This window comes from Thermobia domestica, chromosome 10 (genome assembly GCF_964235325.1).
Source record: "Thermobia domestica chromosome 10, izTheDome1.hap1.1, whole genome shotgun sequence".
Lineage (NCBI taxonomy): Eukaryota > Metazoa > Arthropoda > Insecta > Zygentoma > Lepismatidae > Thermobia > Thermobia domestica.
In genome coordinates this window covers 81,470,372-81,483,032 of record NC_137463.1, presented here as the reverse complement: position 1 = coordinate 81,483,032, position 12,661 = coordinate 81,470,372, and positions in this window count along the sequence as shown.

Genomic DNA, 12,661 nt, shown 5'->3' with positions numbered 1-12,661 from the left:
ATAATTTCCTACCACTTTATGAGATTTCATAGAAATCGAACCGTTAAATATATTATTCTCTCTCCACATATTGTTCGTGTAATCTTTTATTCTCTCTCACATATTGTTCGTGTAATCTTTTATTCTCTCAGAATGACGTATCAACAGATTTAATTCAAATTTCCATTATTATTATTTTTAAAAATACCCAGTATAAAGTCTCTACAGACACGTATACACACTCGAAAAAGAGTACATGACCTTTCCATGTCAGCACAACTAAAAACAGAAATATAACAACTTTCCAAATCCATGTCATCAACCCCTAATGACCTACCAAACCGTCTGACAACATCCATTAAAGAACCATGTTAGAACATCATTATTACGTAAAGTACCGCTAACATTCCAGCTTTCGGGTGTAGAAGGTCGTCAGGTTCTACTGCTGTGTACGCACACTGGCTGTGTTTCTTTCTTCTCTCTAGTATGATTCGACCTACTTCTAGTTAAGTGGTTAGCGTACGTAGGAATGCGCACGAGACGAGTCGAGACAGGATTTTCCTGACAAAATTCGAGTCGAGACACGGCTCTTCCAATAGAAAATTATACATTTTTTGTATCGAGACATCACTTTTATAGTACATTTTTGAGACGAGACAGCCACAAATCTTGTCTCGTGCGCATCCCTAAGCGTACGCATCTTTAGCGTGGGAGATTCGGGTTCGATTCCCAGTGGGAGCTCATGCGGTTTGGATTTCACGTTCCTCATATATCCTCGCTGCTAAACGAGATGTTAAACCCAAAATCACCTCCTCGCCACCTCTCTAGTATGATTGATAAACTACTTAATTTGCAATTTACTGCCTGATATAAATAGTAGTTTTTTATAGTTCTGCAATACGACTGTAGTCCAGGCGCATACCCAGAATTCTTTGTTTGGAGGGTACAAGCCACTACGTCCATGTAGTATTAAACAGATGTTATTTTGCACCCGAAGAGACTATAAATAATTGTAGAATACTTCCACCTATATTTTCAGAAAAAATGAAAGAAACTAGATTGTTTTTATAGGAGAAAGAATGCAGATGAAATTGATAAAATTTTCATGCTACATCATTTACCTGTCAAACAAATATAGTTTTTTTTTTTAAATGTACAAATGTTGACTTAGGAAGTTTGGGGGGTCCGGACCCCGTGAACCATCCCCATGGGTGCGCCCCTGCTGTAGTCGCTATGTATTCTACAACTATAGCACGAGTAAATATATTTAAGTAGGAATAGAATGAAATATCATCACTTGTGTATTAACAAAATATTCTTAATGTTTATGTTGGAATATTAAGGTTGTAAAACTAAGGCTCAGAAAATACCGGGTGCCAGCTCGCCACGATGGCCAGAAATACGAGTCTAGCACTTTGTTAATTTAGGGCCAAGACATGTAGGCCAATATATCGAATTATATTTGTATTATTATTATATAACTCTTAGTTTTCATAGCTGGCGCCTAGATCAAAAGAAAATTTTACGAGGATTGCCTATAGCTATGCCTGAATTGTTAATTCAGGTTTAAAAGCATTTAGTAGAATTGAGTTGAATGTTCTGTGGACAGATGAGTGAAGTAACTTGAATAACAGCATTGCAAAATTGCTATAAATATGTTTCTCTAATTTCAGACACATAACATATCTAGATTACTATGGTAGATCGCATCTAATAAGACAGAAAAGAAAGTTAACTTGTGTGAAAAAACATGTCACAAAAATCATTTGTTTAAAATTCTCTCGTTTTCCATATTTAGTTTCGGTCAGGGGTTGAAGAGAAAAATGTATTGTGATTGTGAAAAATATAGAAGTGATTTCAATGGATTTACACTTTTCATGGTCCATAGACAAGGGCGCCAATTTCTCTGTAAATTTGGGGGGCCCATTCAGATGTAGAAGACATATATGAGGATTTTAAGACAAATTGCATTCAAATTATGTCATATATTGTATATTCTTAAAAACAATAAGGGGACGGACATGAGATTTGGGGGGCCCGGTCCCCCTTTTCCCCCCCAGGATCGGCGTCCTTGTCCATAGATTCAAAATAAGTGATTTTTCGCCGTTTGTCCGTGTGTTCGTCCGTTCGTCTTCATATACCATCGCATAATATCTTAAAATAAGGATACTTTTCTGAAGGGTGAAAATAATAAATTACTTTTTTTTTCAAAAGCGACTCTTAACAATTTTGTTTACATTTCATAAATAAATATACCACTAATAAGCTCAAACTTTAGTATAAGTTATTTCTCTGGGGGAAAAAGTGAGAAGAAGTAGTTTACTCCTTATGGCGTTTTCTCAGATTATTTTCTGAAAAACGACGACAGGTGATTTTACTCATATTTCATAAGTGAATATTCCATTAACAACTTGACAATATGGCATAACTCATTTGTCCTTAAAAGACCTAGAAGGGGTAGTTTATTCTTGGCGGGGGGAGTGAGTTTTTCTCGGACGATTTTCTCAAAAATGACTCAGTTGATTTTTTTTTCATATTTTGTAAATAAATATTTCTTTAATAACTTGACAATACAATAAAATTAATCTTTCCTGAGAAAATCTACGAGCAGTAGTTTATTCTAGAGGTATTTTTTTTCGAACAATTTTTTCGATAACAACACAGGCGATTTTGTTCATGTTCCGTAAATAAATACTTCATTAATATTCATATAATACTACGTAAATCCCTTTCATAAGAATATCCCCAAGGGATAGTTTACTATTAGGGGTGAATTTGTCGACAGTTTTGTGAAATAAGACTCATGTGATTTTGATGATATTTCACACCTAATGTATGGCATATGTCATTTCTTGTGGAAAAATCTACAAGAGTTCGTTTACTTTTGGGGTGGGTTTTTTTGGGCGAAGTTTTTCGAAAATACCTTATAATTTTGTTCATATTTCACAAGAAAATATTTCATTGATAATTGCAGCATAACATGATTTAATTAAAGGAATTGAAGCGAGAAGGTTTAGTGCGGTGACAGTACATTTTATTCGAAGTTTCTACCTGCCATCACCAAAAATAAGGGTAGTTTACTGAAGGTCCAAATACAAAAGATATTATTTTTCTCCAAAATAACTCTAACGATTCAATATTTCATTAATAAACCTATGATATAGTATAAACCGTTCCTCTGGGAAAAACCCAGAAAGCGTAGTTACTTTATGTTGTAAGATTTTCTCGCACAATTTTCTCAATAACGGCACAGAGAATTCTGTTTACATTTTGTAAATAAATGTTCCCTTAATAAATCTCAGTATGATTTATACGCTTTTCGCTTTTAAAAAAAATCATGAGTAAGATACTTGGCAACTGGAAATAAGACCCGGAAGGAAATAAGACCCAGTGCAAAATTTCATAGGTTAGAATCATTCTAGGGGAAAACTGACAACATCACAAGTAGCGATTACTTACACAATGCGTGCTTGAGAGAGTTCGTCTTCTTGTGCATGGTTAGAGGGAATACTGGCAGCATTGAAGCACTGAGAAGCCAATTTCAATGTGCTGATATAATTTCGGGAGGCAAAGTAAGTTCATTTTTTATGTATAGAATAAAGCCAACCCGAAAGAATTTGTATATTTGCGATGATCATAGTGTTTAGTATTTGGGATAGTCTTTAGTATTTGGGATCGTTTTAGTTCGAAACATGTTTGTAGATAATGGTTTATAAAAATTACGAGTACATGATCAGTAAATCAAACCCATCAAAATCTATTGCCCCGCATTACCCCATAAAACACGTATGTCTTGTTAAATACTTAGAAATGGCAACTTGAATGTGTGTTAGTTTGTTATTCTTTCTTGGCGGGTAATAAGGCCTTTTGTATGTTTCTCTTTCAATACGTTTTTCAAACATTTAACTGAATGTTTAAGTTAAAGTAAATATACCATAGGATAGATAAAACATTGACAAAATTCATATAAATTTTTGTCTACTAGATCATACGTATTTAAGTTATAAAGCATTTATATTTAGGTGGGCCTTATTTGCCGCAAGTACTTTAGTTGTTTGCTCGTAGGGTGAGTTTACTCTGATACAAAGTTTTCTGAAAACGCTTATTATAATTGAGTTCATATTTACTAAATAAATGGTTCTATAATAACTACAGCAAGATATAATTCAATTTAAGAAGTGAAAAATTTTAGTGCAAGGGCACTTACCCTTTATGGAAAATATGGTAACCCTGCATGAAGGCCGACTGGTCATGTGTAACTTCATCCAAACATTGATAGAATATGTTAGTTGCTGTACAAGATTTAGTTTTTCTTGTCTCTGTGAATATGTTCGAGAAATAGAGATCGCTTTTGTAGTACCGAAGTAGCAGGTGTGTTGAGCAGATTCGAAGCGTTCATTTCTTTAGTTCTCGGTCAATTTGTCTGTCTTCTCATCTTTTCTAGTTTCGTCAAATGCCATGTAATTTTACAGACAAATGATCAACACTTGCTTTCCCTGCAACTAGAGGTCTGCATGGGCTTGGGCCGAACCCGTGGGCCTAAACCCGACTCGGCCCGCGGGCCGGACTTGGGCCTACAAAATATAAATAACTTCGGGCCCGGGCCGAGCTCGGGCTGTAAATTTTCAAATATACAACCATAGTTCTCGGGCATTTTCGGACCTTACTTTGTAAATATACTGTACAAGGATATTTATTCCCCCATTCTTTCTGGAGAACTTTTAAAGCACAACTGCAAAATTAAACCTCTAATTGCTGTAAATAAAAATACAATTTTGCGTTAATTATTAAGTTTCTGTAATTCGGGCTTATTTCGGGCTCGTTTGAATATCGCACGAGCTCGGGCCGGGCTCGGGCCTAAATGCTAAAACATATTTTGGACTCAGGTCGGGCCTCACATTAAAAATTCAGGAGCAGGGCTGGGCCCGGGCTAAATATTCCGGCCCGTGCAGACCTCTACCTGCAACCTCTCGTGTCATTTACCAAGATCTGATTCAGGGTTCAGCTTCAATTCGTAGTCTCCAACAACTGAACTACGTTAGTGATCTTTTTTTATCATCCAACCACGTTACCACGACAGAATTTTCGTAACCAACTTTGCATTGTATAATTGCTCACATTGCCTTAATTAGGTCCTTTGCGTGAACTGAAGATAAAATATAGTGACTAATTATAGAATTCGGACCTATCCGGCCTTTAAAGCTATGCAGCCTGTTCTTCTTACATATTAGCTGGATAATCATGGGTCTACTGTATATCAGTAGCGTGGTCTGTAGAAGTACCGGTTGCAATGTTGTAATATCAAAGGTATTAGGCGCAAGTGTTCCCCTCCCCCAGCATTCTTGAGTCTTATCCAAAAATATTCAGGAAATATGAAGAGGAAAGTCCTTTTAAGATCCATTTGTATATTTATTGATTAAAGTGTATTCTCTAATATTGATTTAATATATAAGTTATTTCCTTTTTTTTTTAAATAACCACTATCAGTGTACATTTATTCACTATTTATACACAAAACTTCTACGTTCATGTTATTGAACAAGAGATAAATCGAATATATAGCATGTGCTGTAAGCCATGAATGATATCGTTAACCCAAAAAGAAAAAAGCAAGAAAATTGCATGTATTCATGCACGCAGTTAAACAAAATTATTTAATTAAGTAAACTATGCATTATTTTAAAATGGTAGGTCTTTTTTCGCTCTTTTCGAGCTTCAAATTTTTCTATGACTTCATTGAAATCTGAAATGCTGCTTGTCAAGTTTTTTCTGAATAGAAAGCATCGCTACTGCAAATATTTTACGCTTTATTTTCTTTAGGGTACAGAAACACCTCTCTCCTCCGACAATATGCATTTTGTTAGCATTTCTTCGTATGAGTATAAGGGACAAAAAGTCCATTTTCAGTAATTACACATTTTTGTCTGCTGTTCTACTATAAAGAAGCATGAAAGCTAAGATTTTTTTTTCCTTCGAAAATAATAAAAAAAAATAGTTTAACATTTCAACAATTTAGGCTAAAGAAGACAGATGAGTATTGAAAGTGAATGATTTGAGATTAATTTTTTAGGCTCTCCGCCGGAAATCGAACACGGGATCATGTGCACGAAAGGCACAGAGCTAGGAATTAGACCAGTGGTGAGACATTTTCTTCTTCGAGACTTCCCCCCTCCCGGAATAGGATATTTCTTTTTTTATTTTAAAAATAAAATCTATCCCAAGAATTTTCACATTTGCATTATAAATGCAAAATAAAATTATTGACTTCAAACGATCCACCCCTCGCTCAAACATTCAGCCTGGATCCGCCCCTGCTACCACCAGACGCGTATTTGTTCTTAGCGAGTTTATGTTTTGTGAATAACTTCTTTCCTCCAAGTGTCTATATTTCACTCACCATATCAATTGAGTCAAGCGCTGCCAAGCGGAGGAATTCGTAACTACTACAAAACTAACTATATACCAGTTGCGGACGAAGAAGCAACTGGAAGAGGGCAATACGGGACGATAGCAGCAATGCAAGAATAAATCCACTTAATCATGATAAGAGATAGGAGCTCGCTGCCATATGCTCAATGTTACTGCTTCCAGTTGCAACGCTCGCTGCAACTGGAAATGTAAACCACTTTCTTTCTCTCAGTTTTTAATTGATTTTTTAAAGAAATGCATCAATACGGTTTTGCGCTCAAGACCAAAGGTTTATTTTTTTACTAATACACTACTTTAATGCTTAAAAATATCTTTAGTATTTTTAAAAAAAATATGCGGTTGCACAACCATGCAATATATAGTACCAGACGCCGTTGCTGTATATTCATTTACGGGACAAGACGAGATGAGACAAAGATTTTAGAAACTAACTAGACCAAACAAAACGTGCCAAGATTCGAGACGAGACGAAACTTCTATAAAAATCTCGCCCCTGACCTGCTTTTTAGTTTAGCATCCCTTTCAGCAGCTAGATTAAATGAGACATGGATCTTCAGCTTAACGTGGAATTCAAATCACATGAGCTTCCCCTTGAAATCGAACCCGGTTCTTCGCTTAGCCACAACGGAGCTTTCGTTTCGTCGCGCGAGCAACACTAGCTACAGTTCTTCATAGGCTCTTCCGACACGAAGTTTAGTACTTGATTTCAGTAAGCAGTGGCGAGGGGTATTGCAGGAGGAACAGTTACTAAAGACATTACATTCTTTTTCACCGGAGTTTGTTACCTCTGAACTCAAGTAGTTCTTCAATTTATCTCATGTCAGCAACCAAAAAGTTTAGTATTCCCATCGGTAATAGAACCAGCGACCACGCAGTAGAGGTCTGCACGGGCCAAAATTTTTAGCCCGGGCCTGGCCCGGCCCGTGAATTTATAATTTGGGGCACGACTCGAGTCCGAAATATGTTTTAGCATTTAGGCCTGAGCTCGTCCCGATTTCTTGTGATGATCAAATGAGCCTGAAATAAGCCCGAATTAATAATACCTCTGCCACTTACACTTGAAGTCGAACACATTAATAATTCGACTAAGCAGAAGCTCAGTGTTTAAAAAAATATACTTAAAGATCTACTTTTCTTTTTTAATGATTTATATTGGCACAAACAGAAGATAAATTTTGATACATATACTAAAGCCAAACAGCTCAAAAAGATGAAGACTGCAAAATATTATTAATTTTCTGAGATCTCATGTAGGACTAAGACAGGGCTTCTTGAAATAGATCTTTGGAATAGAGCTTTTTAAAATATGACTGTACAATTCTTTTGTCTCTCTCTCTCTCTCTCTCTCTCTCTCTCTCTCTCTCTCTCTCTCTCTCTATATATATATATATATATATATATATATATATATATATATATATATATATATACAGTGGCGGATCCAGGATATGATCAAGGGAGGGCTAAACCATATATTAACGTTTTATCCAGTGTAAAGCAAGATTGAAGCCCATTTTATCCAGTTTATACCTGAGCGTCAAGGGGGGGGGGCTATAGCCCCTATAGCCCGCCCCTTGGATCCGCCACTGTATATATATATATATATATATATATATATATATATATATATATATATATATATATATATATATATATATATATATATATATATATATATATATATATATATATATATATATATATATAAGGTGTTTCAAAACAAAACCGACAACATTTGGGAGGTGATTCTTGACACCAAGATAAGACAAAAAGTATAGACCCACCTTTGTGCACAAATGCTTCCTTTCGGAGTTACCGGCTGCCGAAAATATTAAAAAAATGAACTTTAAAGGTCCATACCTCCAAAACTATGAGACTTTCCGTAGTCGGGTCAAGACTTCTCTTAAGAACTAGTATGTGCCCTATCGAAATACCCATGTTTCAGAATCTTAAGGTTCTTATGCAACGACTTTTATAGAGGGAGTTGGGCTACAGGCATATAATTTAAAGTACTCACCAACTACCTCTATAATAAAAAATGTTGCGTAAGTATCACTGGATTCTGAAACATGGATATTTGGATAGGACACAAACTAGTTCTTGAGTGAAGTCTTGACGCGACTACGATAGGTCCCATATTTCTGGAGCTATGGACCTTTAAAGTTCATTTTTTCATGTTTTCGGCAGCCCATAACTCCAAAAGGAAGCATTTGTGCACCCAGGTTGGTCTATACTTTTAGCCGTATCTTTGTGTCAGGAATCACCTCCCGAACGTTGTCGGTGTTGTTTTGAAACACCCTATATATATGATAGATAGATAGATCAATGATATAGAAAATATGATATTAACGTAGCAAGGGGAAATATATTGTAAGTAAGTAGCATCCATTTTTGGAGCGGGGAAGTTTGAGCGGGTTGAGCCCCCTCCTATCTAAACTACTGTATATCATATTTTTCCTTCAGTGAAAGGGTAAGGACATATAGTGGTAATAGAACAGAGAGGAAAGACAGAGATATAGGTAAACGAACTGTAATCCCATCACAGTAAATCACATGTTTCTATTATTTCTTGGAATACGTTTCCCACGAAGAAGAAAAAAGATCCTAAAAGCATTTGACAATGAACTTCGTAGAAGTTCACGATTCAGAATGTGTCCTCCTTCCCGGTACAATGTACTTATCCTTTCAGTTAAAGATGATTTGAACACACACAAAAAACGGGAGGGGGGAAAAGAATAAACTGAGAAACGTGCTGTTTCGAAATCGAAATATTAAACATACTTTTTGTTGTAAACACTGAGTTTTCTTTTAACCCTTTTAAATCATGTCTTTTTTGAGGTATTTTCTAGACTTTCACTCAATCATCTACTGCGTCAAGACTATTTATCGCAGGATCATGGTTCATACCCCGTTGTGTTTCTGGTAAAGCAGTGTTTCCAACTGCGTCCGTAAAAATTCCCTAAAGTGTACTAAATGCGAGAAATTTCCGCACGAAGTGGGAAAAAGGAATTTTCTTTTTAAAAAATCCCTTTTTATCGCGAATATCTCCCCTTTGGTATAGGATACGATCATGCGAGTGCTACTAAAAAAACTTTGCTTCATGTTAAAGAGAATGAGATACAAAGAGTGGCCCTGGGATGAATAGTTTTGATGCTACAACAGATTTACATATTTTCCCTTGATAATATCTTTTTAGTGAATTTCTATACTATCATCATCATCATCAAGGCTGCTCATTGTGGGAACATGAATTGTACCTCGTTTTCTTTGCCATGAACCAGTCTTTCAAACGGTACTACTCGCATGTCTTTAGCATGTACCATAGTGGACGAAATTGACAAAAAAGGAAAATTTTTGTCAAAAATCCCTTTTTCTCCGATTTTGGGCCCCTCTGGCCGGCCCCTGTGTCAACCCACATAGCTCCAAAAAAATCTCAAACATACTAAATATTATGTGTAATAACTGTACGAAGTTTCAATGTTATATCTTGAAAAATAAGAGAGGAAAAAAATATTGCCCCATGTGCAAACAGTATCAGCTTTCCCCTATGTGAGCAACGGATAACCCATTTTTATATAAAAATTTCCTGACTCATCCCGAATTATCGTAGAGACATGATTGATACACCGTTTTGTTTGGTTAAAACCAGTTTTTCAAACGGTATCACTTGCATGTCTCTAGAGTGTACCATAATGGAAAAAAATTGCGAAAAAGGGAAAATTTTGTAAAAAAAATCCCTTTTCCCCCGATTTCGGTCCCCTCCACTATGGTACATGCTAGAGACATGCAAGTGGTTCCGTTTAAAATACTGGTTCAAGCCAAAGAAAACGAGGTACGTATCATGACTATAGAATAAATAGTGATAATACTGTAGATACTTTACCCAAGTAATTGACTAAAAATGTGTAAAAAATGAAAAAAGATAAAGAAATCGAGATTTTTTTGACACACGTCTGTTGTCATAATATAAAGTAGTGTAATCAATTCTATGCCCAAAATTCAAAGGAAAAACCCGTAATGATATAAGTCTATTCCCTTGGTTACTTAGGCACTAACAGAGAATGTTACTCAGCAAAGAATATTGAAGTTTAGGTGGCGGGACTATCTCGTTCTGAACAGGCATTCGAAATTTTAATTATTGTGACTCTATCCTCCTGCTCCATGACTACTGTTGCCGACGAGACGAGACGAGAACTAATGTTTTCTCGTCTTTCTCATCTCGATTCTCGGAGGTTTCTTGAGCGAGCCTCGTAGCTATACAGTTAGCGCGCACGTCTTCGGAGCAGGAGAATCAGGATATCTCAAATAAATCAAATTCTACGTTATGGTGTATATCCACGTCACATATAGCCTCAATGCTAAAAAAGGCTACTAGATACCCATCTAACCAATCTCAATTCTCGAGAAATTGATCTCGTCTCATCTTTAAAAAAAAAACTCATCTCATGTAAATTTACTTGACTTTCGGAAGTGGTCTTGGTAGAATTTTTCACTTAATAATATTAACTTCGAATGCTATATAGGGATAACGTTAAATAATTAGCATTAACTAGAAATCACATATCTCTGAGACTCCTTAATCAATGTTAATATTCAAACGGACATAAAAGTCATTCACAGCACATGACTACAAGTAACTAATCTTAAAGAGATCCATTTTCGGAGTATATATCAACTGTAAATATACTGACTAAACTTCTGACCGCTTACATTTATAAGTATTTATAAGTAATGCAACAGATATATACAGGGACGTACGCAGGGTGTGGGTCCTGTGGTGAGTCCTCCCCCAAAATTTCGATTTTTGTGTAAATTTAGCCTAATTTTAGGGGAAATTTTAGGAATTTTAATATAAAATACCCTCATATTGAGTTTCGACTCCCCCGAAATAAATTCCTGCGTACGCTACTGGATATATAATTAATAAAACGCAATATTGGACAAAAGTGTTATTGTAAAAATTCGTGAAGTATTGTTTACTCATAACTCCGCTATATTTAACCCGGCGGCACTGGCGGCTGCTAATGTGACTTGAGCAATGGCTCCTGCAACCGATATATTCATATAAGAGGCAATGTGAATGGTCATAAATGCTGTCTTGTTTATAGATTGGTATAAAAATTCTCACAGCAGTTAATACTTTTTTGTGTTCTTTCAGTTTTCTGTAAATTGTTCCTGTGTTTCCGTAGTAAAAAGGTGATTTTCACCTGGTTGTGCTAAATACGATTGACTTCAGAAGTTTCCTAATGAGACGAATTAGTTTTACATTTCCACTTCCTTTCTGGGACAATGTATGTGGCCATTTTTTATTTCATTCCTTTTTTCTACTAAAATTGGTGATATTGATCAGGGGATAAATAGCGACGACATTATTGAAGTTTTACCTAAATCACTTACAACAGCAGGGAACAGGTTGTTTTTCCATATGACCTTGCAGCAAAGTATTTCAATATGTGAATTTCTACTAGTAGGGTCTAGCTTGGCATTTATTTTTTGTCTTTATTGTACTTTGTTACATTATTATTATAACAGTACGATATGATATATGTGGAAAGAGTTAACGTAAATATACACTTGTAAAAATGGTACAAGGTAATTTTGTAAACCAATATAAGGCAATTACTGATCTGATACATACATAAAGTTCATAAAATTATATAAGACATGTTTCAGTGTCTTAAAGAAGCCTCAAGAGCTTATGCATGTATTGGCATTTACCAAAATTTCCCTTGTAAATTGCGAATTTTTAAAAGATGGCTCTGTAGGCCTTAGGAAGGCAAGGTTACCATTGTAGTTAGTTTAGATTGGTTCAACAATTTATTGTGTTTAACTAAAAGGTTGTGCAAAAAAAAAGAAAAGTCTCTTTTTTATTTAAAATATCCTAGGAACACATTGGTATGAAAGAAACATAGGCATGATACGTATCAATCTTCGCAGGAAAGTGTGATCTTGCAAGTGGTACCGAAGGCTAATTTTATATATAAGTTGGGAAGTGTCAATATAATGGTCTGTGTATTGTCTCCGCGAATTATGGGTAGATGCACTAATGAAAAGATAATCGATAGATGCGCATATACAAAGAAAATATCAGATAAACCTTAAAGCATCAATTAGTTTTATACATAGATCCTTTCATGGAGTTGAATAGTTAACGTGCGTGAGCATGGTTTCAATATCCGGTAGACATATGAAGTTTTGGCATTAACCCACCATAGACAATAAGGGGAGGAGGTACCTAAATCAAGAAAGAGAA